At 44.0% G+C, this 27974-nt stretch overlaps 1 pseudogene; it reads left to right on the forward strand.

Moving 5' to 3' along the window:
• Nucleotides 1–6846: 6846 nt before the first annotated feature.
• LOC112630133 overlaps nucleotides 6847–27974 on the forward strand; it is a 42028-nt pseudogene continuing 20900 nt past the window's right edge.

Below are 27974 nucleotides of genomic sequence, written 5' to 3' on the forward strand. Positions count from 1 at the left end.
CTGGATTACAGAAGGAGACCCTGTCTCAAAAAAAAAAAGAAATTGACAAAATGAAAAACTGTTCTGAAAGGATCAAAAAACCTAATAAACCCCTCGTTAGATGAGAGGGAGTAAGAGCGTGAGAGCAGAGAAAGAAGACGCAGACATTGCCCGAACCTAGAGGGACCCCAGCCCAGAAAAAGGAGGGTTTAAGGGCCACACAGTAGCTTCACTGCCACCAACTACTGGACAGGCTTTGATGTGGAAGAAGGCTATATTTTGTCTTATTTAGATCTAGGCAGTTGAACTGGGCCCAACATAAGCCGCTTTCATTGTAACCATTTTGGTTTTGCTTAAATTAATTTGCTACTTTAAAACACTCCCAACTTAAAGAAAAGTTACAAAAAGTATACAAGACAACCAGCTGAAAAATAGCTGTTGAAATGATGGACTCTATTACTGAATTCTTCAGTGTGTACTTTCTACAAACAAGGAAATTAACATCAACACTTTACCACTATCTAATATGCAGACTCCATTCCGATTCTCCAGTTGCCTTCCAGTTGTCATTTACAACATGGAGATCATAGCCAGGATCCCTGAATTGCTGTTTCATCTTTTTCTGTCACTCTTTGATATTTAGTGGGACATGAACACTTTGATATTTAGTGGGAACAGCTTGTCAAGGTCGTTTGAAAAGCAGAAATTAATTACTTAATGTTTGATGCATATCCTAACTTTCTTTAAGGTTATATATATTATAACCCTCATTTGTAAAAATGTGTATGTTTATATGTGTGCCTGTGTGTGTTTGTGTGTGTGAGACAGACAGAATTCACACATTGGTCAATCAAACACTTGGTCAAACTAAATATATTAGATAGTATTTCTGCCTGAAAGGCTCATATGTGGTTTTTTTAGTTATTCTTATAAAATATTTTCTTGCCAACCACAGTGGCATGTACCTGTTATCCAAGTTATTTGGGAGACTGAGGCAGGAGGATCACTTCAGGCCAGGAATTCGAGCCTATAGCGGGATATGATCACACCGGTAAATAGCCACTGCATTCCAGCCTGGGCAACATAGCAAGACTCTGTATCAAAAAACCAAAATAACTTCTTGTTCACATTTTCTGGGGTAAATGTATTTTATGTTATAATATGAGAAAAGGATACAGAGGTATTTTTCTTTATAGAAAATAGCTGCCATAACAGACCAAGGGACAAACATGGATGTAAAAGAATGAAAGTTTGGAGCTGGAAAAAAGTCCAAGCTCTGATGGGTTTTCTTGCCTGGGGTGAAGGGCATGGAGCCTGGGAGAGGTGAGATCTGGAAGCCACTCACGCCCATCTCTGCCTTGTCCTCACAGGTCCAAGTTGACTCTGCCACCTTCCCCCGGCAGGACAAAGTTCTCCAGCAGACAGTGGCCCCACAGCAACAGAGGCACAGCTTTGAGGAGGATGAGTGTCCAGCAGGTGCACTCTTATTTTTAAAAATCAATTTATTTTTAATTGACAGATAAACATAATTGACAGATAAACATTATATATATTCATAGTGTACACCATGATGTGTTTACATTTTTATACATTGTAGAATGCCTAAATCAAGCTAATTCACATATTTATCATGTATTTGTGGTAAGAACACTTAAAATCTGCTCAGCAATTTTCAGCTGTACGGATACACAGCCCTGGGATAATCCCTCTTTGCCCTCCTCATCTGTGGGTTCTGCATCCATAGTTGCAGCCAACACTGATCAAAAATATGCGGATACTTTCCACCCTTTTCTTCCTTTCCTGTACCTGCACCACGTGTTTTTTAAATCACAAGAAGTTAAAAGGAAGGAAACAAACAAAAAATGTCAACAATTACTACACAGTGCTGAATCACTTTGCACGTTTGTTTTTTAATTTGCAGAGATCCCGTCTTGCTATGCTGCCCAGGCTGGTCTCAAACTCCTGGCCTCAAGTGATCCTCCCACCTTGGCCTCTCAAAGTGGTGGAATTACAGGCATAAGCCACTGCACTCATCCAAATTGCATGTTTTTTGAAGGTGGTAAATGCAGAGTCACACATCTACTATACTATAGAAAGGCACTCAGTCATCGTGGGAGTTCCCTAACACTTTCTCCAGTCCCCAGCCCTTTTAAATTCAGGTAAATACAACAGATAATTTCTTGTGAATCTTTGCAGAAATTTTTATGCATATGCCATCTATATTCATACATGAATATGTACTTTTTATTGACATTACAGGGATTATATTATATATAATACACAGCCAAAGAAAACTTTTTTTTTCATGTTTGCTTTTTCCTTTTTCAACTTTTCTTTTAGATTAGAGGGCATATGTGCAGGTTTGTTACCTGGGCATATAGTTTGGGGTATGAATGATCCCATCACCCAGGTAGTGAGCATAGTACCCAACAATTAGCTTTTCAACCCTTCCTCCACTCCCTTCCTACCCCTTGTAGTAGTTTCTAGTGTCTATTGTTGCCATCTTTATGTTCATGAGTACAGAGTCTTTAGTTCCTTCTTATAAGTGAGAACATACAGTATTTGGTTTTGCATTCTTGCATTAATTGGCTTACAATAATGGCCTCCAACTCCATCCATGTAGCTGTCAATGATATGATTTCATTTTTTATGGCTGCATAGTATTCCATGGTGCGTGTGTGTGTGTGTGTGTGTGTGTGTGTGTGTGATATATATATATCTCTCTCACATTTTCTTTATCCAGTCCACTGTTGATGGACACTTAGATGGATCCCACATCATTGTTGTTGTGAATAGTGGTGTCTTTTTGGCAGAATTATTTGTTTTATTCTCTATATATACCCAGTAGTGGGTTTGCTCAGTTAAATAGTAGTTGTTTTTAAATTCTTTGAGTAATCTCCAAATTCCTTTCCACAGTGGCTGAACTAATTTACATTCCCACCAAAAATATAGGCCAGGCACGGTGGCTCACGCCTATAATCCCAACACTTTGAGAAGCTGAGATGGGTGGATCACAAGGTCAGGAGTTCGAGACCAGCCTGGCCAATATGGTGAAACCCTGTCTGTACTAAAAATACAAAGAAAAATTAGCTGGGCGTGGTGGCGCACACCTGTAATCCTAGATACTAGGGGGAGCTGAGGCAGGATAATTGCTTGAACCTGGGAGGCAGAGTTGCAGTGAGCCGAGATCATGCCACTGCACTCCAGCCTGGGTGACAGAACAAGACACTGTCTCAAAAAAAAAAAAAAAAGTATATAAATTTTCCCTTTTCTCCATAGCCTGGCTAACATCTGTTGTTTACTGGTTTTCTAATAATCACCATTTTGACTAATGTGAGATACATTTCTCTGATCCGTGCTGATGAGCATTTTTTCACGTGTTTGCTGGCCACTTGTATGTCTTCTTTTGAGATGTGCCTGTTCATGTCTTTTGCCCATTTTTAATGGGGTTATTTGTTTTTTGCTTATTCAATTAAGTTGCATATAGCTCCTGAATATTAGACCTTTCTCAGATGCATAGCTTAGAAATATTTTCTCTCATTCTGTAGGTTGTCTGTTTACTCTGTTGATAGTTTCTTTTGGCTGATAGTTTCTTTTACTGTGCAGAAGCTCTCTAGTTTAATTAGGTCCTGCTCGTCAATTTTTGTTTTTGTTGCATTGCCTTTGGGGACTTAGTCATAAATTCCTTGCCATGGATGATGTCCAGAAGGGTATTTCCTAGGTTTTCTTCTAGGGTTCTTATAGTTTGAGGTCTTACATCTAAATCTTTAATCCACCTTGAGTTAATTTGTGTATATGGTGAAAGTTGGGGGTCTGGTTTTCATTCTTCTGCATATGGCTAGCCAGTTATCTTAGCACCATTTATTGAATAAGGAGTCCTTTCCTCATTGATTATTTTAGTCCACATTGTCAAAAATTAGATGGCTGTAGTTGTGTTACTTTAATTCAGGGTTCTCTATTCTGTTCCATTGTACCAGCATCATGTTGTTTTGGTTACGGTAGCCTTAGAGTATAGCTTGAAGTCGGATAACATGATGCCTCTAGCTTTGTTCATTTTGCCTAGGATTACTTTGGCGATTCAAGCTCTTTTATGGTCACATATGAATTTAAGAATATTTTTTCGGCCGGGCGCGGTGGCTCAAGCCTGTAATCCCAGCACTTTGGGAGGCCGAGACGGGCGGATCACGAGGTCACGAGATCAAGACCATCCTGGCTAACACGGTGGAACCCCGTCTCTACTAAAAATACAAAAAACTAGCCGGGCGAGGTGGCGGGCGCCTGTAGTCCCAGCTACTCGGGAGGCTGAGGCAGGAGAATGGCGTAAACCCAGGAGGCGGAGCTTGCAGTGAGCTGAGATCTGGCCACTGCACTCCAGCCTGGGCGACAGAGTGAGACTCCGCCTCAAAAAAAAAAAAAAAAAAAAAAAAAAAAAAAAAAAAAAAAGAATATTTTTTCCAATTCAATGACATTGGTAGTTTGATAGGAATAGTGTTGAATCTGTAGATTGCTTTGAGCAGTATGCCCATTTTAATGATATTATTTTTTCCAATCCATGGGTGTGGAATGTTGTTCCATTTGTTCATGTTATCTATGATATTTATTTATTTATTTATTTATTTATTTATTTATTTATTTAAGATGGAGTCTTGCTCTGTCGCCCAGGCCGGGGGTGCACTGGCGCAATCTTAGCTCACTGCAATCTCCTCCTGCCAGGTTCAAGCAATTCTCCTGCCTCAGCCTCCTGAGTAGCTGGGACTTCAGGCATGCCCCTCCGTACCCGACTAATTTCTTTTCGTATTTTTAGTAGAGATGGGGGTTTTACCATGTTAGCCATCATGGCCTGAATCTCCTGACCGAGTGATCTGCCCACCTCGGCCTTCAGAAGTGCTGGGATTACAGGTGTAAGCCATTGACACCCGGCCCCATCTATGATTTTTTTTTTAGGAGTGTTTTGTAATTCTGCTTGTAGAGATCTTTCACCTTCTTGGTTAGAGGTATTCCTAGGGGTGTGTGTGTCTGTGTGTGTGTGTGTGTGTGTGTGTGTCTATTGTAAATGGGATTGTGTTCTTGACTTGTTTCTCAGGCTGAATGTTATTGGTGTATAGATATGCTACTGATTTTTACACATTGATTTTGTATCCTGAAATTTTGCTGAAGTTATTATCAGTTCCAGAAGCCTTTTTTGTGGAGTCTTTAGGGTTTTCAACGTATAGAATTATATTGTCCATTAAGATAGATCTTTGACTTCTTCGTTTCATATCTGGATGCCTTTTATTTCTTTCTCTTGCCTAGGTGCTTTGGCTAGGACTTCCAGAACTATGTTGAATGGCAGTGGTGAGCGTGAGCATCCTTGTCTTGTTCCAGTTCTCAAGGGGAATGCTTCCAACTTTTGCCCATTCAGTATGATTTTGGCTATGGATCTGTCATAGATGGCTCTTATTATTTTAAGGCATGTTCCAATGGGAACTTTCTAATGTGTTTTAATATCCAAGAGAGCAAACACCTCTTCTGTACTTTTTCAAACTTTATCATTTTACCCAGATAGAGCTTATAATAAGATTTCTTCCATTCTCCCCTTCTAAAGAAAATCAGTGGCATTTTTATCAATTTATCTTAAAATTAAAAATTAATCTAGAAATACTTAATATCTTGTCAATATTCAGTATTTCCTTATCCAGTTTGAAGTCAAGTATTTTATTATAACTGAGTTGTGATATGTGCTCCTCTTCAGATAAATTTATTCCTATTTCTTCTCATGGCTGTTTGGTATTTTTGTAATCATTATGAGTTGCATAGCCTTGTAATTCTATTTGCTAATTTATTGCATCTCCTATGTTTTTAACATTCCTTCAGATATACTTTTATATTTCAATATCATAGTTTCATTCTTAGGGTTGTTTGTTTGTTTGTTTGTTTTTGACAGAGTTTGGCTCTGTCGCCCAGGCTGGAGTGCAGTGGTGCGATCTTGGCTCACTGCAACCTCCGCCTCCCAAGTTCAAGTGATTCTCCTGCCTCAGCCTCCCGAGTAGCTGGGACTAATTTTAGTAGAGACAGGGTTTCACCATGTTAGCCAGGATGGTCTCAATCTCCTGATCTTGTGATCCACCTGCCTTGGCCTCCCAAAGTGCTGGGATTACAGGCATGAGCCATTGCGCCCAGCCAGTCCCATTCTTAGGGTTTTTAAGTGACATTAAATATAATGATTATTGTGTCTGCCCCCTTCCAAGAATCTTGCCTCATTTTTGTTTTCCATCTTGTTGCACAGGCCAGAAATTTCAGAACCATGTTCAGCTGTGCTTAGGGAAGGCAGGTGTTTGGGTCCTGATCTGATTTCCGGGGAAGGCCTCTAACGTGCCACCCTTAGGAATGATGCTCACTTTTGGTTTCATATAGAAAGAAATTCATATCATCAAGAATGCAGCCTCCTATTCTAAAGGGGTTTCAAAAATTCAGAATTGGTGTTTAATTTTACTAAATGTCTTTTCAGCCTCCATAGAGACTGATGTTTTATTTCCTTATTTAGACTATTGATATGGTACAGTATTGATGATCAAAGAACTTTTGCAGTCTTGGAATAAATCCTTTTGTTAGATTTTTTCTGGGTGCTCTCATACATAGTCCTCTGTTGAGACTTCTGTTGGTAAAAATTCTGTAATGAAGTGATCCTCTTCTGTGAGGGTGGGTGGAAATTGATGAGATGGGAAAGAAGGGGACTTTCTGGGGTGTGGCAACGTGCTATGTCTTGATCATAGGATGATTACACAGGTGTATACAGTAGTCAAAGCTGGACAGAACACTTATGAAGTGAGCATTTACTACCTGTCACTTATGTCTCAATGAGTCACCAGCACACAGAGCCCAAGAGCTATGCAGGACCAGAGGTTTGTCTCCATCTCCATGGAGACCCGAGATGGGAAGCCCTGCAGGTCTCTTGCTGGCTGGTGGTCGGGGTCAATACTGGACTGCAGGACTCCTGACTCTGACCAGAGCATTCCCCACTGTGTGTTACAGGAACAGGCAGAAGCTGAAGGGTGTCAGAGGAGGAGGCTGCCGGTTCCAGTGAATGACGCTGACCCCACTGAGAGTAAGTGTTTTGTGCCTAGAGATGCAGAAGGAATGGAGGCAATAGGGATGATGTCCTGACTGCTGCCCCCATAGCTGAGAGGGCTCTTCTGGAGCATTCCCTGCTGGAAGTAGGGGGTCCTATGCCGATCCTGTGCTGATTGTCTCTGGAGCATCAAGACCCTGAATTCCTCTCTTCTTCTTCAGTCAACACCTTGCTGGAGGCCTCACACACTGAAAGACATGCAAAGGGAATAATTCAGGACCAACTGGTGGGCTCCAAAAAGTTCTTCTATGAAGAAGGTGATGCAGGCTCTGCTATATCCTGCGTATGAAAGAATCTCTTCAGGAAACCAGAGCTTCATTCGTTTACCTTTTCTCCTACAAAGGGAAGCAGCCTGGAGGAAGCAGTCTAGTACTTGACCCATACCTCAATTAACTCTACTATCCAATATGGTGCAGCTTACCAAAGGTCCTAGAACTTTGTCAATGCACTTGGAGTAATTTTTATGAAATATTGTGTGTGATAATCAAACTGTGGGAATTTATATAAGATGTTGGTGGCACAGGTTATATGATTGTGTGTTAAGGGTGGTTTTAGGATGTCATTTTTTTCAGTTCATCATGAGAGAAGTCCTTTTTATGAGAGAAGTCATCATGAGAAAAAAGCTTTCTTATATTGTAAGTCCCATCTATACTGGTATGTGCATTTAATGACATTTAACTACAGATGGTGTAATACCACAGTGGTTTGACTTAGAGTTTTTTAACTTTATAACTGGTTTATCTGGGTATTACATGTGTTTTAAACGTGGCTCTTTCAACTTACGATGAGATTATCAAGACATAGCCCCATGCTGAGTCATGAGCATGTGGACTTACGATGGTTCAATTTAGATTTTTCGGCTTTAAGACAGGATTATTGGGGCTTACCTCCATCTTAAGTAGAGAAACATCTGTATTGCCTGAAACTATATGATGTACATCTTTCTGTTTTCCTATTTTTGTGCATGCTGATGTAAGCATGGAAAAATTTTAGGAAATGCATTTGTTAGGCTGTTTACATGGGCTGCCTGGTGCAAATCAGCTGTCAAAAATGACTAGATATATGACTAGCAATGAGGGGAGAAATCCTCCCTCCGTGGGAGGCACTGACTGTGTTCCAGTTCTCCCTCCTACGCCCTCAGAGTGGACCAGGGTTTGATGGCTGGCAACTTTTCTTTTTCTTTTTTTTTTTTGAGACGGAGTCTCGCTCTGTCACCCAGGCTGGAGTGCAGTGGCCGGATCTCAGCTCACTGCAAGCTCCGCCTCCCGGGTTTACGCCATTGTCCTGCCTCAGCCTCCCGAGTAGCTGGGACTACAGGCGCCCGCCACCTCGCCCGGCTAGTTTTTTGTATTTTTTAGTAGAGACGGGGTTTCACTGTGTTCGCCAGGATGGTCTCGATCTCCTGACCTCATGATCCGCCCGTCTCGGCCTCCCAAAGTGCTGGGATTACAGGCTTGAGCCACCGCGCCCGGCCAATGGCTGGCAACTTTTCAAGGGGCCGGTCTGTCTTAGTTGATGATTTTAGAGGTATATAGAGGTATTTATTTACAAATAAACAATATTTAGAAATAAATAAATATTTATATTTATTTATAAATAAATACTTATTTATAAGTAGACGTTTACATATGCCCAGGATTTTGAAGAGCGTGGTATCTATGGGAAGCCATGTGTCTGGTTTGTCCTGCTGGGACAGTCATGGAACTGCATCTTCCTACGTGTCCACAGCAGATGAGGACAGTGAGAATTATGTTAGATCTGAGACTGTGAAGAGCTTCTCTTTCAAGCGCCATTGCCGTTGAACATTAGTGAACCTTGGGCCTCCTTTGGGCTCAGGGCAGAGCAAGTCTTTATCTGCCCCAGTATCTGCCACGGCATCAAGAGGGAAGAGTGGACAGTGCTTGGGAATGGTGTGAAATGGTTGCCGACTCAGGAGTGGATGGGCCCCTCTCGCTTCTGGTGATCTGTGACCCCAAGTCCCTGGGCTGCATTTTATGGTAGAGATTCCTGAGCTGCATTTTAGGGTACAGATTCCCTGTTTGAGGAGCTTGGCTTCTCTGTAAGCATCTGGCTCATCTCAGAAATATCAATTCTTAAACACTGTGACAACAGGACCTAGAATGGCCGACACATTAAGGCTTTGCTCTTGTGTCATGTTCTATTATTTTATTTAAAAACTTCAGTAATCATTTGGCTGGGCGCGGTGGGTCACACTTGTAATCCCAGCACTTTGGGATGCTAAGGCGAGCGGATCACAAGATCAGGAGATCGAGACCATCCTGGCTAACACAGTGAAACCCCGTCTCTACTAAAAATACAAAAAAAAAAAGTAGCTAGACATGGTGGCGGGCGCCTGTAGTCCCAGCTACTTGGGAGGCTGAGACAGGAGACTGGTGTGAACCCAGGAGGCAGAGCTTGTAGTGAGCCGAGATCACGCCACTGCACTCCAGCCTGGGTGACAGAGACAGACTCTGTCTCAAAACAAAACAAAAAAAACCTTCAGTAATCATTTTAGCCTCTTTCCAACAAACTCTTCTCCATAGTAGTCCAGTTGTAGTAGGATAAATTACGGACGTAGTCTTTCAAGGAATTTTGGTCTTTTCCATCTAAAGGCATTGTGTGTTGTCTTGTTCCGGGACTGGTTTGGCTGAGACAAAGTTAGAATTGCCTGAAGATTTAGGCACATTCAGAGTGTTGTGTCCGTGGAGTTTGAGGAGGGGGTGGCCTTTCTGGTCTTCGCACTTCCGTCCTCTCCCACTTCCATCTGGCATCCCACGTGTTGTCCTCTGCACATCTGGAAGACACAAGGTGCTGCTGCCTCTTGGTCTTTGCTTTTGCAGGGCCTTCTGTGCAGGACGCTCGGCCTCAAAGCCCAGAGGGAGCCAGTCCAGCTCCAGCCCCCTTGTCCTTTCCGCAGAGGCCTTCCTTGAAGATGCATCTAGAGTGTCAGCCGTATCAGTGTTTGTTAAGCTTATTCTTTTAAAGTAAGCTTCCTGACAACATAAAATTGTTGGGGTTTTCTGGAGTTGTTTGGTTTGTATGGGATTTGCTTTATCCCCAGGCCAAACAGCACATGACACACGACAGCCACTTAACAGTGTGTCACTCGTGGTTAGTGTCCTTTGATGCTTCTGCCCCATGGAACCTATTTGAAGACCATGTTGTAATATCAAACAATACAAGGAAGCACGTCATACAGAAAATGCTCATATGTTTATGAATTTTGACCAAAATAAACATGAAATCTTATATTAAAAGATGTATTTTTTTTTGTTTTCTCCCTGTTCTCCCCTCCTCCTGTGAATCGGATCTGAGTGACAGGAGGCCAGGGCTGTGCTCCTGCTGAACGCCTTCCTTCCTTCCTCCCCTCTCTGCCTTCAGGCTTGGCCTACTGGGGGTGTTTCCTGCAACTGATTCCCCGGAGTTTAAAGTGCCAGGTTCCTGGGGACCGGAATTCATACTTCCTTCCCCCACTCTCTCTTCTGCCTGCCCCTCCCTCTGGGGACAGGGACACCAGTGCTTGCCTGGCTCACCCACAGCCTCTCAGGAGGGTTCTCTGGGCAGCCGGGTTCCTGCATCCGGCTCTGATAGCTGTCGGGGAAGAGTCAGTGGGTCCCTGAGAGGCGGCCCGCCCTTGTCGCTGGGGGAGTCCCGTGGACACTTTCCTGCGGCTTCCTCTAGCCCTGGGCTAACCTTCACTTTCTCTGCCCCGGCCTTCCCTGCATCCCCATAAGTGTACCCAGGTTGCTCAGCCCTGCAGGAACCTGACAGACACATATCCCGCTCCCCTTGCCCTGGAGAACCCGCTCTCCTTCTCGCCCACAGCTCTCAAGAAGCCCAGGCGTGCCCGGACGTTGTCAGCCTTCCCCAGAGCGGGGGAGGGGCTGCTCTGGGGCTTCCCCCTGCCCTGCCCGTGGGCTTCTGGGCCTCGCTTGGAGCCCGGGGCTGGGCTGAGCTGCAGGGAGGCTGAGCAGCCTGTAGAGGGCAGCACACGCGCGGCTTCCCAGCCAGCCGCCCTGGAGGACGTCGAGGGGAGGCAGCCACGGTCCTAGAAGGGCCTGGGCTTGGACAACATGGCTTCCCCCAGGGTTAGAGCCACTTGTCTTCCCACGGCCTGCTCTCTCCTGATGACCAGGAGTTATCAAAGAACAGCCTCTGAGCTGCGTGGAGAAAGCCATGGAGACAGCCAGGTGAGTTGGGAGTCAGTTCAGAAAGTGCAGAGGGTCCCACAACAGGCCCAGAACCCAGTGGGGGAACCCGGAGAGCCCCCTGCGTGGGCGAACCTACTGCTCCATCGCCCACCCACCTCCAGTCCACAGAGAGCCTAGGTCACCAGAGAATCTACCTCAAAGAGGGATTGAAAACCCACCCGGGGAGTATGGATGGACATACAGAGGCAGAAAGCAAAATGGATGAGAGCCCCAGGGAGGGAGAGAGTGTGGCTACAGCGGGCGCTCAGAGGAGGAAGGAGGCTGCCTAGGCTGCGCTTGTCATGGGAGCAGGTCCCAGGGCGGCCACTTCTGCATCTGTGGAAAGCACAGGGCCTGGGGTAGGGGACCTCTGTTTACACCCAGCTTAGCCTCATTCCCTGAGGCTGGAACAGAGGTAGGTAGGGGCAAACAGACCCTGAGCAAGAAGCGAACCCGAAGACAGAGCAACCCTGCCCAGAACTGGGGCCTGTGAGGGTATGAACCCAAAATATCTGAGACAAGTCTCAATCAAGTTAGAAAGTTTATTTTGCCAAGGTTAAGCAAGCAGCCATGACACAGCCCTAAGCTGTCCTGACGACATGTGCCCAAGGTGGTTGGTGTCAGCTTCCTTTTGTATATTTTAGGGAGACATGAGACATTAATCAATATGTGTAATGTACATTGACTTGGTCCAGAAGGGCGGGACAACTGGAAGTGGAGGCTTCCAGATCATAGGTAGATAAGAGACACAAGGTTGCATTCTTTTGGTCTTCGATCAGCCTTTCACTGAATACACAACATATATGTAGGCTATATGGGTAGAGGTAGAGGAATAGTCACTTATGCCTTTGGCTCAGTGAACTTGCATTTTTTTTTTCTTTTTTTTTTTTTGAGGCGGAGTCTCGCTCTGTCGCCCGGGCTGGAGTGCAGTGGCGCGATCTCGGTTGACTACAAGCTCCGCCTCCCGGGTTCACGCCATTCTCCTGCCTCAGCCTCCCAAGTGAACTTGCATTTTTACATAAACAATAGAGCAGAGGAGGCAGTCAGATATGCAATCTCAGGTGAGCAGAGGGATGACTTTCTGTCCCACACCTGTGAAGATCAGCTATCAATGTACATTGCCAGGGTGAAACTCAGCAGAACTGTTTCAGGGTAAGGATCTTGAGTCCCATAAAGAATTTCTTTGTGGGCAAATTGGGAGGGAGCTTTGTAGCTTTTCCATCCTTGTAGCTATCTTATTTAGGAGTAAAGTGGGAGGCAGGTTTGCCTGACACAGTTCCCAGCTTGACTTTTCCCTTTGGCTTAGTGGTTTTGGAGTCCTGGTGTTATTTTCTTTTTAGAAGAGATTAAATGAGATTTTGTGCAATGCACTGCACACCACCTTCCCTATAGACAGAGAGGGCCTCGAATTTGAGTCTGTGTTTTGTACAGCCTTATTTAAAAAACATGAAAAGAAACAGATGACTTTCACTGATATTCATTCATCTATTTCACCTGAGACCCTTCAGCTTTTAGGTGTCTGTGAAAGACAATGGAGAATCTCCTTAGAATTGGGAGTTCTGGATTCCAACCTTGACCCTGAGAAGCAGTCAGCTGTGGGACCTGGCACAGGTCACCTCCCCTCCATGGAAATGAAGATAAACCTCCCATCCTGTAGAGTTCACCGATTCTCTGTGCCTGTTTGCTCACTGAGGCATAAGTTACATGCAGTAAAAAAAGAAAAAAAAAAAAACAGGGTCTCACTGTGTCACTTAGGATGGAGTGCAGTGGTGCGATCTCAACTGATTGCAACCTTGGTCTTCTGAGCTCAAGCAATCCTCCAACCTCAGCCTCTTGAGTAGCTGGGACTAGGTGCACACCACCACACCTGACTAATTTTTGGTGGATATGGGGTTTCCTCATGTTGCCCAGACTGGTCTTGAACTCCTGAGCTCAAGCGATCTGCTCACTTTAGCCTCCCAAAGTACTGGGATTACAGACGTGAACCACCGCACCTGGCCTCAACTGTTCACTTCTTGTTTCATTTCATCTATGACAACTGTATACTCACATGTAACCATTATGCAATCAAGACACAGGAAATTTCCACCACCCCCAGAAAGTCCTTTTCTGCCCCTTTTAGGCAATTTCCACCACGTAGACAAGAGACAGCTACTTCCTCACTGGCTTTTAGGAGACTAATGACTTTCATATATCTGAGGGTACTTAGGAAAATCTCAAGTAAAAACTTATTCCAAGAATGTAAATGTGTTCAAAAATAAGGTACCATAACAATAGTATCAATAAGCAAACATACAGTCTCAGTGGAGGCTGAAAAGGCATTTAGGATAATCAGACATCTATTCTGACTTTTAGAACGGAACAGGAGGACACTTCACAATGATGAGAATTTCTGTAAGAAAACATGAGCCAATTAATGGTGAAAGGCCTAAGTTTTCCCAGTGAAATCAAATCAAGACCAAAATGCCTGCCTTCGCTAAACACCCTTCAACTTTGTCCTGAGAGTTCCGACCTATGCAACATGATATAGAACAAAAACAGAGGCAGGCCTCCTGAAAGGGAGAAGAAAAAAAAATCATGATATTAGGTATGATTGCATACTTAAAAATTGTAAGTTATAACAATAGTAATTTAACACATGTATATGTGGATGAATGTGCACAAAATATAGCAGATAACCCTTTAGAAAATGTATTTAAAAGAGCATTCATTTCATAAGGGTTACAGAACACATAATATACAAAGAAACAGCCTTAGTAAGAAATAGAAATAATCGGGGTGGAGTAGGGGGGAGAGAGCATTATGAAAAACAGCACATTTTATTACAATTGTTTTACTATTTCCCTACTAATGTGGGAAGTCCCTTAGAGCAGGTACTGCATATTTTAATCTTGGCATACATTTTGCCTGGTACATAATCAGTTCTCACTAAGTACTTGTAAAATCATTGTATGCAGGAGGTAATAAACATTTTCTGTTATTGTTACTCCTCGTTAGATAACTCATTCCTGGCTGGGCACGGTAGTTCATGCCTACAATCCCAGCACTTTGGGAGGCCGAGGCAAGTGGATGCTTGAGTTCAGGAGTTCAAGACCAGCGTGGGCAATACAACAAAATATTGTTCCTACAAAAAATGCAAAAATTAGCTAGGTGTGGTGGCCTGTGCCTGTAATTCTAGCTACTTAGGAGGGTGAGGTGGGAGGATCTCTTGAGCCCAGGAGGTTGAGGCTGCAATGAACCATGATTGTACCACTACACTCCAGCCTGGGCAACACAGTGAGATCCTGTCTCAAAAAAACAAAAACAAAAAAACCTTATTCTTCTAGGTAGAGTTTCTGCCTTCACAGTGGTTTTTAATGCTGATTCATAATAGAATCTCTTTTAGGGAGCTGTGAAATATATGCTGGGTCTACAGAAAAGATTGTTGATGAGTGGAAGATAAGGCATTTCAGATAACTATAAAAGAAGAACCAAATGGAAATTTTAGAACTGAAAATTCCACTCTCTGAAATGAAAAATATATTTGGATTTTCTTAAGAGAGATTGAACAGGGCTGGGTGCAGTGGCTCACGCCTGTAATCCCAGCACTTTGAGAGGTTGAGGATGGGTGGATCACCTGAGGTCAGGAGTTCAAGACCAGCCTGGCCAACATGGCGAAACCCCGTCTCTACTAAAAATACAAAAAATTAGCCGGGTGTGGTGGCAGATGCCTGTAATCACAGCTACTCGGGAGCCTGAGGCAGGAGAATCGCCTGAACTCAGGAGTTGGAGGTTGCAGTGAGCCAAGATCATGCCACTGCACTCCAGCCTGGGCAACAAGAGCAAACACTCCGTTTCAAAAAAAAAAAAAAAGAGAGAGAGAGCAATTGAATATTACAGAAGAATGAGTGAACTTGAAAAGAGATCAGTGGAAACTATTCCATCTGAAGTACAAGGGAAAATGGGACTGAAAGAAAACAAGGAAGTGAGTCTCAGTGACCTGTAGTAGAATATCATGCACTACACATGGAACCAGGGACCAAGAAGAAATGGCTGGAAAAGATGAGGAAAAAAGTGGTTGATCTATTCTCAAGTGTAGTGAAAAAAACATCAACTTACAGATTCAAAAAGCTCATAAGCCCCTCAGAAAAATAAATGTAAAGAAAACCCTACCTGGATACATCATATAGTCAATCATATAGAGTAAATTTTATGCATTCACAGGGAACAGAGATATGAATGACAGCTGACTCAAAACAACGGAGGCTCAGGATGTGTGAAGTGGTGAAAGAAAGCTGTTGACTTGTTATTCACACCCAGTGAAAATATCCTTTAAAAACAAAGGAGAAAGGAATAAGTTGTGAGAGATTGTATTTTCCAAATTTGGCCACAACAATAAATGTATCCAGAATAAACCAATTAAAAGGAAGTTTCCCCAACTGGAAAAAAAGCAAGCTGAAATTATAAACTACCTAAAATATACGCACCTTAGATATAAAGCTTCAGATAGATTGAAAGTAAAAGATGGGGAAATACATAAAACACAACTATTAAGCATGAGAAAGCTAGTGTGGCTTTCTTAATGTCAAAGAAGGTAGATTCAAGATAGGGCATATTAGCAAAGATAAGGAGGGATGTATAATGACAAGAGGGTCAATTCATCAGAGTGACGTAACACTAAAAAAATGTATGCACCTAATATGGATGCAAAGAGGGGAACAACAGACACTGGAGCCTACTTAAGGGTAGAAAGTGGGAGGAGGGAGAGTATCAGAAAAAATAACTATTAGGTACTTAGGCTTAGTACCTGGGTGATGAATTAATCTGTATAACAACCCCCCATGACACAAGTTTACCTGTATATTAAACTTGCACAGGTACCCCTGAACCTAAACTAAAAGTTTAAAAATATGTTTAAAATATGCATATGTGGCCAGGCGCGGTGGCTCAAGCCTGTAATCCCAGCACTTTGGGAGGCCGAGACGGGTGGATCACAAGGTCAGGAGATCGAGACCATCCTGGCTAACCTGCTGAAACCCCGTCTCTACTAAAAAATACAAAAAACTAGCCGGGTGAGGTGGCGGGCGCCTGTAGTCCCAGCTACTCGGGAGGCTGAGGCAGGAGAATGGCGTAAACCCGGGAGGCGGAGCTTGTAGTGAGCCGAGATCCGGCCACTGCATTCCAGCCTGGGCGACAAAGCGAGACTCCGTCTCAAAAAAAAAAAATGCGTATGCCTAATAACAGAGCTTCAAAGATTTGCAGCAGAAATGGACAGAATTAGTGAGAGAAATAAATGCATGATCATAGCTAGAGATTTTTAACATCCCTTGCTGAACAACTGATAGAATTAGTAAAAAAAAAAAAAAAAAATCAACAAAGTCATAATCTGAAACAATTATCAACCACCTTAAGCTAATAAACATTTATAGAGTACTATACTCAACAACTGTAGAATGTTGATTCGTTTTGAGTGCATATGTTCACTAAGGTAGACCCTATTCTGGACCTTAAAAACATTCCTGATAAATTTAAAAGAATTGAAATTGTACAGAATATATTATTTAGGTTGCAGAGGTATTGAATTAGAGCAACAAGAATAAGATATATAGAAAAGACTTTCATATTTGCAATTTAAGCAACCATGGGCCAGAGAAGAAACCTTGTGGAAATCAGAAATATTTCAAACTAAATGATAATGCAAAATATCAAAATTTATAAGATGTAACTACAGAACATAGAGAGTATGAGTGCTTATATTAGTAAAGAAAAAAAAAGATAGAAAACAATGATCCAGGTTTCCACTTAAAAGCTGGAGAAAGAAGAGCAATATAAACCCAGAATAAGTATAAGAAAAGCATGGCTGGGCGCAGTGACTCATGACTGTAATCCCAGCACTTTGGGAGGCCGAGGCGGGCGGATCACGAGGTCAGGAGATTGAGACCATCCTGGCTAACATGGTGAAACCCCGTCTCTACTAAAAATACAAAAAATTAACCAGGCATGGTGGTGGGTGCCTGTAGTCTCAGCTACTCAGGAGGCTGAGGCAGGAGAATGGCGTAAACTTGGGAGGCGGAGGTTGCAGTGAGGTGAGATGCACCACTGTACTCCAGCCTGGATAACAGAGCGAGACTCTGTCTCAAAAAAAAAAAAAAAAAAAAAAAAAGAAAAAAGGCAATAATCAGGAGAGGAAATCTATAGGAAACAGGAAAACTCTGAAAACAATAAAGACAATTAACACAGCATAGCTATTTGAAAAGAATAGTAACATTTATAAATCTGTTTCAGAAGAAAACTGTAGGATTAGATTAACCTGTGATTCCGGGGTGGCCACGAGGTCACCCATGGCATGGAGCTGCCCACAATGCCCCTTCTCAGCATGATGCATCCTGGAAGATCCAGGGCCAGGTTCCTCAGGATTGGGGAGTTGATAAGTAGAAAGGAGGACTGAAAGCAGCCCAAATGTCCCATAGAGCTGATGTTTATGGTTTCTTTGAAAAAACATAGAAATGTATCCTCCCGGTGTTAAAACTTGAAAAAGTTACGTTTGTCTTAACTGAGTTCCTTTATCAGGAAACCCACCATCAAGCTTCCCAGACAGTATCAAGGAGCTGAAACTTCCTGAGATCACTGCATCTAAACAGTGAGGTGCCAGGCCCCTCACCACCGTAATTGCCTAACCAACCACATGCTTCCTGTTGACCAGCCTCTCTTCCTTACCTGTTCTCTAATTCCTGTTTTCCTATGTATGGTTACATTCCTTACCCCTCTCTAGTTCCTGTTTTCTCACACATGTTTACTTTCCTTGCCCCTCTCTAATTCCTGTTTTCCCACACATGGTTACATTTCTTCCCTGCTGTATACACCTTTAATTTTCCCTGGGAATACTCGTCTCAGCGATTGGCCATCTGTGCATCAAACAGCAGGACCTAGACGGAATCTCTGGTGTTTCGGTAACAAGGACAGCTTACCTATGGACAGTTTTCATGCCTGTGGCCCTATGGGTTGCTCAGAAAGTTCACCACAACAACTAATATAAACTACATACCAGGAAATTCATCAAAATTGCTACTACTTTTTGTCATTCCTCCATCTAAAGATGCTTCAAGCCCAACATCTAGAAATCTCAACTGACTGTCCTCTGGACTCAAAAACTGGGCTTGTATAATTTGCTCCAACCACTAACCTTTACTTTTCTTTTGTTTCCATAAACATGCCTCTTATTAAATACCTGACTGACCACACCATATAGAGGCCTAACCTAGATGAAAGACCACCTATAACATCACCTCCTGAAATGAGATACAACTGCCTAACTGGATAAAACTCTTCTCATGACTAAGAGACTTACTCAATAAGATATGGGGCAATATATTTAGACTTACGTCCTGCCTGTTCCAATTTATGTTCCTGTTTTCCTTTATAAGTCTCTTGCCACTCAGTTACTAACCTGATTCTTCTCTCCACAGCCATCTACTCGACTTTTAATACATGAAACTTCTCGGGAAGTTCCAGACGAGGAAAATGAAGGGGTTAAAATATGCTATTTTAGCATATTGACTATTTAAGTTAAAGATACTTGAAAAACAGCAAGTATGAAAAGATCACGCCCTGCGAGTGGGACAAGGGAACTTTTCCCATTTCATAAAGACACCAGCTACTGGGTTTAGGGCCCAAACTTATCCAATATGACCTCTTCTTAAGCAGTTATATCTGCAAAGAACCCGTTTCTGAATAAGATCACATTCACAGGTACCAGAGGGTAGGGCTTCAAAATATGCTTCGGGCGGACACATTCAACCCATAAAAGCATACCAAGAAAATATGGTCTACGTATAGGGAAAGAAGAAATTGACAGATACTTCGGGAAGCTCAGACATTGGACTTTTTGGGCAAATGCTTTAAATCAACAATTTTAAATATGCTCAAATATTTAAAGGAAGTGTGTGTGTGTGTGTGTGTGTGTGTGTATTCTAGAAGATTGCGGAGGATTAAAACAGTAGCTTGCAGCCCATGGCTTCCAGGGTGAGGCTGAGGAGCCCATGGGCAGGGGCTGGAGGGAAATATTCTAGGGAAACCCAGAGGAGCACCTACACCTTTCCTTTGGGGAAACATTGATGCATCTATCCTATGTATACTTACCTGTAGGAACATATAGAGAGTATCCATAAAGAGATAAGAATTATTAAAAGGTCCCCAGTGGAAATCCTGGGGCAAAAAAAATTAAAGTAGCTGAAGTAAACAATACAGCAGAGGAATTCCACAGCAGATTTGATCAGGCAGAAGAAAGAATCCGCTAATTTGAAGGCAGGAGAAAAGAACAGGCCAGACAGACTCTGCGGTGTGCACGGAGGGCAGGAACTGCTTCACAAAAGCAGACCTTCCCTTGCTTGTCTTTTCTCACACTAGAGAAAGCAGTAGGTGATCCTGTCTTTGAAGAGTGTGTTGTTAACATCAAGCATAAGAAGAAGGCAATTAGGGGTGAAATCCTGAGGTATGTATGAGTTAATGACTAAATTAACTATGGAAACTTACATAAAAAAAGTATAGAGGCTTTGTTTGTTTTTGTTTTTGCCCCTGTCCTTGCATTCTCCTCCGAAACAGCTCTGAGTAAACACAGGCTGTGTTCTTGCTGTGACTGGCACCTCCCTGCCTTCTCTTCCTTCAGGCTTGCTGAAGTGGGTGGGGGGTTGTTTCCTGCCTCTGACTCCCTAGAATTTAAAGTGACAGAGTCTTGGGGACTGGAATCCAGCACCTCCTTCTGCCCCTCCCTGTGGGGACAGGGACACCAGCACTGGTCTGACTCACCCACAGCCTCCCCCCGGGGTTCTCTGGTTGCACCTGGGGCTACTGAGTGCTGCAGCCCAACTCTGATGGAGCTGTCAGGGAAGGGGCAGTGGGTCCCTGAGTGGTGAACTGGCCCTGGTTGCTGGGGAGGTCCTGGTTCTGGGGAAGTCCCATGGTCCCTCTCCCGTGGCTTCCTCCAACCCTGAGCGGACCTCGACTTTTTCTCCTTCAACCCTTCCTGCATCCTCATCAGGGGGCCCACGTGTGCTCAGCCCTGGAAGCACGTGGGAGACCCATTTCCCGCTCCCCTTGCCCTGGAGGACCTGCTCTCCCTCTCGCCCACAGCTCCTGGGAGGCCCAGGCGTGCCCCCCACTGTTCACCTTCCTCAGAGGAGAGGTGAGGCTGCTCTGTGCTCCCCACTGCTTCCCTCCAGCCCTGACCATGAGCTCCTCAGCCTCACTTGGAGCCCTGGGCTGTGAGCTATGGTTTGAATCCTCCACAATCCTCCAGTCACATCTTTCTTCCTCTTAGAGTTGACCATGCTTTTCGTCCTGCTCAATTCTCCCTTTTTTTTCTTCCCTTTTCCTCCAAGACAACACCAGGTAGGGCTCTACGTGTGACCCTTCATTATAGGCGACCTTTGTTCTTCATTTTTCCTGACATTTGGCCTCTACCCCAAGTCCCCCAAAACATACAGTTAATAAAATTCTGTGAGACCCCCTCCAAAGATGAAGAGGATGGTCTGTGTTCTTGAGATGGGCAAAAGTGAGAGTTTAGTGTCATGCTCCACCCAAATACTAGCCCCTCTCCCCAAAACCTCAATCACCATTATGCTGAGGGCAAAGAAGTTCTGAATATTTGTGAATACATCTTTGGCCAGATTTCTAATCACCTTCATTAGGTGGCTTCCTAGAAGAAGTAGAATATCTCACACACACACACAGGTACACACACACACACACACACACACACACACACACAGCTCTGATTCCTACCAACAGTGCATCGCTTTAGATCTGACATCACTGCTCTTTGGTTTTCACTTCTGCTAACTAGGAAATAATTAATTGACCTCGATATGCATTTCTCTGCTTATTGACTTGTGTTTCATGTATTGATGTGTTGTTTGAATTTCTTTGTTCAAGCTGATTTTTTTAGGATTTGTGTATTGTCTAGGAAGACAGACTCCATGCTTCCCAAATGCTAATAACAAATTTCTAGTCTTTTTAATTTGCCTCTTCTTTTTGTCTTAGATTTTCATGTACAGAAGTTTTAAATTTTAAGTAGTTGAATCCATAGGTACACTTATTTTTTTCATGGTCATAAGCTTAGAAAGTCCTTTGCCGAACATAAAATAAGAGGACTTCTCTAATTTCTTAGGGAGATTTTTATTAAATGATTACATTTGTAGCATATAGTTGTATAAAATAAGGTGAAATCTAATTTCTTAGGGAGGTTTTATTAAATGATTAGATTTGTAGCATATCATTGTGTAAAGTACATGGACATTATTTTTGATATAGAAAGTGTGGTGTTACCCTTCATTGTTCTGAGTTACTTTCATCTGTCCAACTCCAGTGACTCACTTTCTTTGAACCTTGTGGTTTATGGTGTTTATGGAAGCTTCATTCCATAGCACGAAGTCATCAATCATTAATCTCGGGTGATTAATCCTCAGGCATTTCCCTGCTCTGAGCGGAGGGGTGTGGTAGTGTTGAAAGTTGCAGTGCTCTGATCACGTGGTTGGTTCCACTGGCAACCGGCCACTCTCATCCAAGAGCTACCTCATCAGTATCAACTCAGAAATGCTGGAAGTCATTTTACGAATAAAAAATAAAGCCCCTCTCACCACAATTACTCGAGAAACTTCAATGCTTTAAAGCTTTGTTCCAGAGCCAGGAGCAGAGAAAATACAGATGTTCCTTATTATATCCCAGCCATGAATACCACGAGAGAGGATCACTGGGGCTGTTTCAGAAGCTGCTTACCATGGGCTCCACGTGCACTCAGGGGAGAGGCCATGGTCAGAAGGAAAAAGAGAGGATGAGGAGTGTGATTGATGGCAAGTGTTTGCTAAGGTGGGAGTAGCTGGACCCTCTCTCTTCTGGTGGTTCCTGAATCAGTTCTCGCACTACATACTGGAGTCTGGATTGGTTGGTTGAGGAACCTGGTCTCTCTGCAATCGTTAGATTTCTGCATAAAGATTTAGCATAAATACCTTGTATAGAAGAAAAGAAAAATTAAAAAATTATATTTAATTATGTTTTGAGGCGTTCATGAAATATTTGAAGAAATTACACCACCGCCACCCATACTGACATCAGCTAACCCCTGGAAACTAATGGAGGAATGTGTTAGGAAAAAATATTTTGCCAGGGATCCATCTGACATTGGCCTGACCACCTGAGCTCAGACATTGGTCCCACTCATTAACAGATCTAAGAAACATGAGGTACCAGCCCTATACCGAAAACCCTGAGTGCTATGGGCTCAGACAAAAAGGCAAAGTTCTAGCTGAGAGAATATTAACAAATTCAGTAAGCAATATGTTCATCGCTCAAGACACTTCTGCGAACAGATGTGTGGATTTTCTTCACCCTGATCAATTCTCCCACACCAGATGAGTGCCCATAATTCAATTCACTTCTGACACTAATCAGAGGTAGTGCCAACCCCACAGGGTAAAGATTCAGTCCCACAAGACTCCCCCCACTTCAGGGGCAAATCACAAGTAGAGAGTCTGTGTCCCCATCCATATTTCATCTTGAATTGGCTCTCTGTCCCACCAAAATCTCCTTTCGAATTGTAATCCCCCTGGGTCAGGGGAGGGATCTGGTGGGAGATGTCTAGATCATGGGGGTGGTTCCCTCATGCTGTTCTCATGATAGTGAGTATGTTCTCTGATGGTTTTATAAGGGTTATGGCAGTTCCTCCTTCACTCTCTTCTCTCCCTCCTGCCACCTTGTGAAGAAGGTGCCTGCTTCCCCATCGCCTTCCACCATGATTGTGAGTTTCCTGAGGCCTCCCCAGCCATGGTGAACTATGAGTCAATTAAACCTCTTTCCTTTATAAATTACCCAGTCTCAGGCATCTCTTTATAGCAGAGTGAAAACGGACTACAACAGGGTCCCTAAGTCATCCACACCTTGTGTCTGACTTGGCTACTAATATACAATAGTGTTTGGTGACCCTAAATGTCTAAAAATAGAGTAACTTATGACAGGTGATCAGCCCACAGTGAAATTGCTGACCCCTCAGAGTGAGAAGCGTATGTGTGGTGGACTGAGGTGATGAGAGGACCTGCTGTGGACAGGCACCCCCTAGACCAGACAAGAAAGTGAAGCCAGAAGGCAGCTGAGATCTTGGCTACAGACAAGCCTGCAGAGAGCCATAAAAACCACAAAGACTCTGACCATAGCCAAGCAGCTGCCGCAGCTCTGTCCGTGAGAACTCTGAGGCCTCTTTCCCGTGGGCTATGGAAGAAGAGCAGCGACCCCCACCCTGGTCCATGTTCTGAGGAGACCTGGACCTGCCAGTGTGTCAGTCAGTGTTCTGGTCTCCTGAGATGCTCACTGTGGTCCCTTCCCCACTGTCTCATCACTGCCTCTGTGTGTTGACTATATTTGCCTGAGTGTTTATGTGCAAAAGCCACACAATAAAATGTGAATTTGTGGCAGGAAATTAAGGAACCGGAGAGACCGATCAAGGTATAGGAGAGTTTTTATTTTAGGTGTACACCAGCTCAGCAGACATGTGTCCTGAAAGTCTGAGCACCAGACAAAGAAAGCAGTCACCTTTTAAGCAGTTTGTGGCAGGAGTTATGTGATGCAGGAAGCAGACTTACAGAAGGGAGAATAAAGGCAGTTAATTATCATGTAACATTCTTTAGCTTACATTTTGGGAAAGCATGTCTTGTAACTTATGCTTATTTACCTTGTGACCTTGCAGCTGCACAGTAAGAGAAACAGAAACTACAAGGTATGTGGGAAAGAAATAAGGTTAATGTCTCACAGTCTTTACAGAAAGGCAGTTAATATTCTTTCTTAGCTCTTACTTTGGGGGGGTGGTCACTAATGCCCATAACAGCTTTACTTTTTCTATTTTCTTCATTTTATAAGAACAATTAATATCTTTTAATTTTTCCACTTCAAATTCATAAGAATTTCATTGGTCATTGAGTCATCGTGAAACCTTCTGGTCCCCCCACAACTAGGCTAACTGGAACCCAACATGAGAGCCACCAACTGGAAGTTGCCATGATCCCCTTCTCAGGTTTCATCATTCACTAGGCTGGCTCACAGAAGCCAGAACACACTTGTTATTTGCCAATTTATTACAGAGGATATTTTCAATGATATCAATCAACAGCCAGATGAAGAGATACACAGGGTCAGGGTTGTGAGGGTGCCCAGTGCAGGAGCTCTGTCCCCGTGGAATTAGGGCATGCCACCCTCCCGACATGTGGATGGGTACTTGTTCACAAACCCAGAGGCTCTCTGAACTTTGTCCTTTTAAGCTTCTTTGGAGGATTTATTGCTCAAGCTTGAGTGATTATATCATTGACCTTTGGTGATCACCTCAACATTCAGCCCCTCTTCTCTCACCAGAGGCTGGAACAGGGGGAGGGCATTTGGAGCTTCCACCAGGTAAGCAAAACCCAAGCAAAACTTCAGCAGGGGCTGAAGGTTCAACCCTCTAATCATAGGCCTGTTCCCGCTCCCAAGGCTGTCCAGGAACCCCTAGCCATCAGTCGCCTCACTGGTGTACAAAGAGACATTGATCACTTCAGAGATTCCAAAGATTTCAGGAGCTTTGTGTCAGGAAACAGGGGCTGAGATCAAATATGTATCTCTCATTATTTCACGGTTCACAACCAGGTCTCTGGACTCCCTTACAGCAAAACGATATGCAACTCAAAAGGTACTGGTAGGTTATTAGTCCTCCTCAGTCATTGATAATTAGTCCAGTCCATCATCATGTTATATGAAAATGTCTCCTAGGATGAGGCCACTCGGGTTTGCAGGCCTCCATTCCCTCTGTCAGTTCCTAAAAGCAGGACAGGTCTCAGCAAACACGGAGCTCCCCTCTCCCAGATATCTGGATAATTGAGCTAAGAGACAATGTCATCTCCTTCTCAGTATTACTGTAATATAAGATTTCCCTCATTACATAAACCATGTATTCATTCGTTTACTCTCAGCAACTCCTCCTCCTGGTTTTCATTTCTACTCAAACTTTTCTACTTTGGAAATAACTGTGATGAGTTGGCAGCAATACTAGTGTAACAAGCGTGTCCCCTCAGTGCACATCCATTCATACAGGGCAGGGTTACACAGGTGCAGAACTAGTGGGCTATTTTACCAATAGGCAATACATTAGTCCATTGTGTGTTGCTATAAAGGAATATCTGAGGCTGGGTCATCTGTAAAGAAAAGAGGTTTATTTGGCTCACGGTCTTGCAGGCTGCATGAGCATGGCACCTGCATCTGCGCAGCTTCTGGTGAGGGCCTCAGGGAGCTTCCAATCATGGAAGAAGGCAAAGGGGGAGCCAGCACATCACGTGGTGAGAGGGAGCAAGAGAGAGAGGTGAGAGGTCCCAGACTCCTTTAAACAACCAGCTCTCCAGTGAACTAACAGAGTGAGAACTCACTCATTACGGTGGAAAGGGCAGTGAGCCATTCGTGAGGTTCTTCCCCCATGACGCAAACACCTTCACCAGGCCCATACCAACCTCAGGGATCACGTTTCAATATGGCATTTGGAGGGGACACACATCCAAACTATATCAGGCTATGTAGCTGCATTTACTGTTAGCCCCAGTTTTGCAGGACTGAGGTCCCATCAGGTCCATAAGAAAATTGACAGAAAAGTCTAAACACACAGTCTGTTCCTGGCTTAGGAGTTGTCACTGCTTCCAGCATTTATAGTTGTAGCCCTGGCCCTGTGGCCAATGTACCAGGTGGCGGATGGGGAGAAGGGGAACGTTGAGGTTACACAGAGAAGAAACACAAAAATGACAGTCACTGGCCGGGCATGGTGGCTCACGCCTGTAATCTTAGCACTTGTGGGAGGCCAAGGCAGGTAGATCACCTGAGGTCAGGAGTTTGAGACCACCCTGACCAACTTGTTGGAACCCCATCTCCGCTAAAAATATAAAAATTAGCTGGGCGTGATGGCGGGAGGCTAAGGCAGGGGAATCACTTGAACCTGGGAGGTGGAGTTTGCAGTGAGCCAAGATCGTGCCATTGCACTCCAGCCTGGGCAACAGAGCGAGACTGTGTCTCAAAAAAAAACCACCACCACCACCAACAACAACAACAACAAAATGCCAGTCATTATACTAGCATCCTCCCTACCCCCTCATCCCCAGATCCACTGGAAAAATGGAGGAAAGTCTGGTGGGGACACTCCTTTAGCCCACTCGTGTGGAGTAGCGGCACACACCGGTGAAGGCGTTGAAGCCAGCCCTTCATGCCTTTATCTCCCCCCATTTTAGACAATCAATGTTTCAGTTGACTGTTCCACTTCCCTATCAAATTATTACTCTAAGGAGGATATCTCGCTGCCCATTGCAAAACATTATGCGCTGAACGGCATGTGTCTTGGTCCAAGGAAGTGAGGCTTAGTGGTCCAAGCTAGAATAATACCTTATTTCAGTTCTTTTATATTAATAGCACTCTAGGTATTTGCAGCCTCCACCAGGTAAGCAAAAGACAATCCACAGTCAGTTTCTGTTCCCGTGGAGACTCACCTGTACCCCCCAGGACCCTGCCCTCAGTCTCACTTTCCAAGAATGTTCAAGGCCTCCCCATCAGGGAATCTGCCTCATAACCATAGTCAGTCTGTGTCTCTCCCGCTGGCAGACAGAACAGCACTTATTGGCGTTATGCTCTGAGAGACAGCAAGAGAAATGTGTTTCGATTCAGCCCATCTCTGCATCGCTGTGGTTCCCCCATATCCACTCATTTTATTTAATGGCCTCTCATGACCACCTCAGGGGAGTACATGGTGGTATCTCTTGCTGATTGCAATGACTTTCCAATCCTGAGGCAGGGTCTACTGAGCAGTATGGATGTGTCCTACTTTAACGCACTCCTCAAGTCCCCCTAGAGATTGCCATAGGGTCGGGGCTCATATGGACATCCCTTCAATAGGCCAGTTTTCCATTACTCTTAGAAACAATGGAGAATGTAGAGACAAATATCCAAATTTAATACACTTTATTTGGAAAGCAAGAATTGCAATGCTTGGCATACACAAAGACCAACTTGTCTTGGGTATGTCTAAAGACCAAAAGAAGTTTAGAGGTTTTTTTTTAAAGGAGAAGTTCTGGCCGGGCGCGGGGGCTCACGCCTGTAATCCCAACACTTTGGGAGGCTGAGGCAAGTGGATCACGAGGTCAGGAGATCAAGACCATCCTGGCTAACACGGTGAAACCCCATCTCTACTAAAAATACAAAAAAATTGGCCGGGCGCGGTGGCTCAAACCTGTAATCCCAGCACTTTGGGAGGCCGAGGCGGGTGGATCACAAGGTCAGGAGATCAAGACCATCCTGGCTAACATGGTGAAACTCCGTCTCTACTAAAAATACAAAAAACTAGCCGGGCGTGGTGGCGGGCGCCTGTAGTCCCAGCTACTCGGAGGCTGAGGCAGGAGAATGGCGTAAAACCCGGGAGGCGGAGCTTGCAGTGAGCTGAGATCCGGCCACTGCACTCCAGCCTGGGGGACACAACGAAACAACGACAAAAAGAAAAAAATAAAAAAAAAAAAACAAAAAAAATACAAAAAAATTAGCTGGGCGTGGTGGCAGGCTCCTGTAGCCCCAGCTACTTGGGAGGCTGAGGCAGGAGAATGGCATCAACCCAGGAGGCAGAGCTTGCAGTGAGCCGAGATCGTGCCACTCCACTCCAGCCTGGGCGACAGAGCGAGACT

The sequence above is a fragment of the Theropithecus gelada genome, chromosome 8 (assembly GCF_003255815.1).
Source record: "Theropithecus gelada isolate Dixy chromosome 8, Tgel_1.0, whole genome shotgun sequence".
NCBI lineage: Eukaryota > Metazoa > Chordata > Mammalia > Primates > Cercopithecidae > Theropithecus > Theropithecus gelada.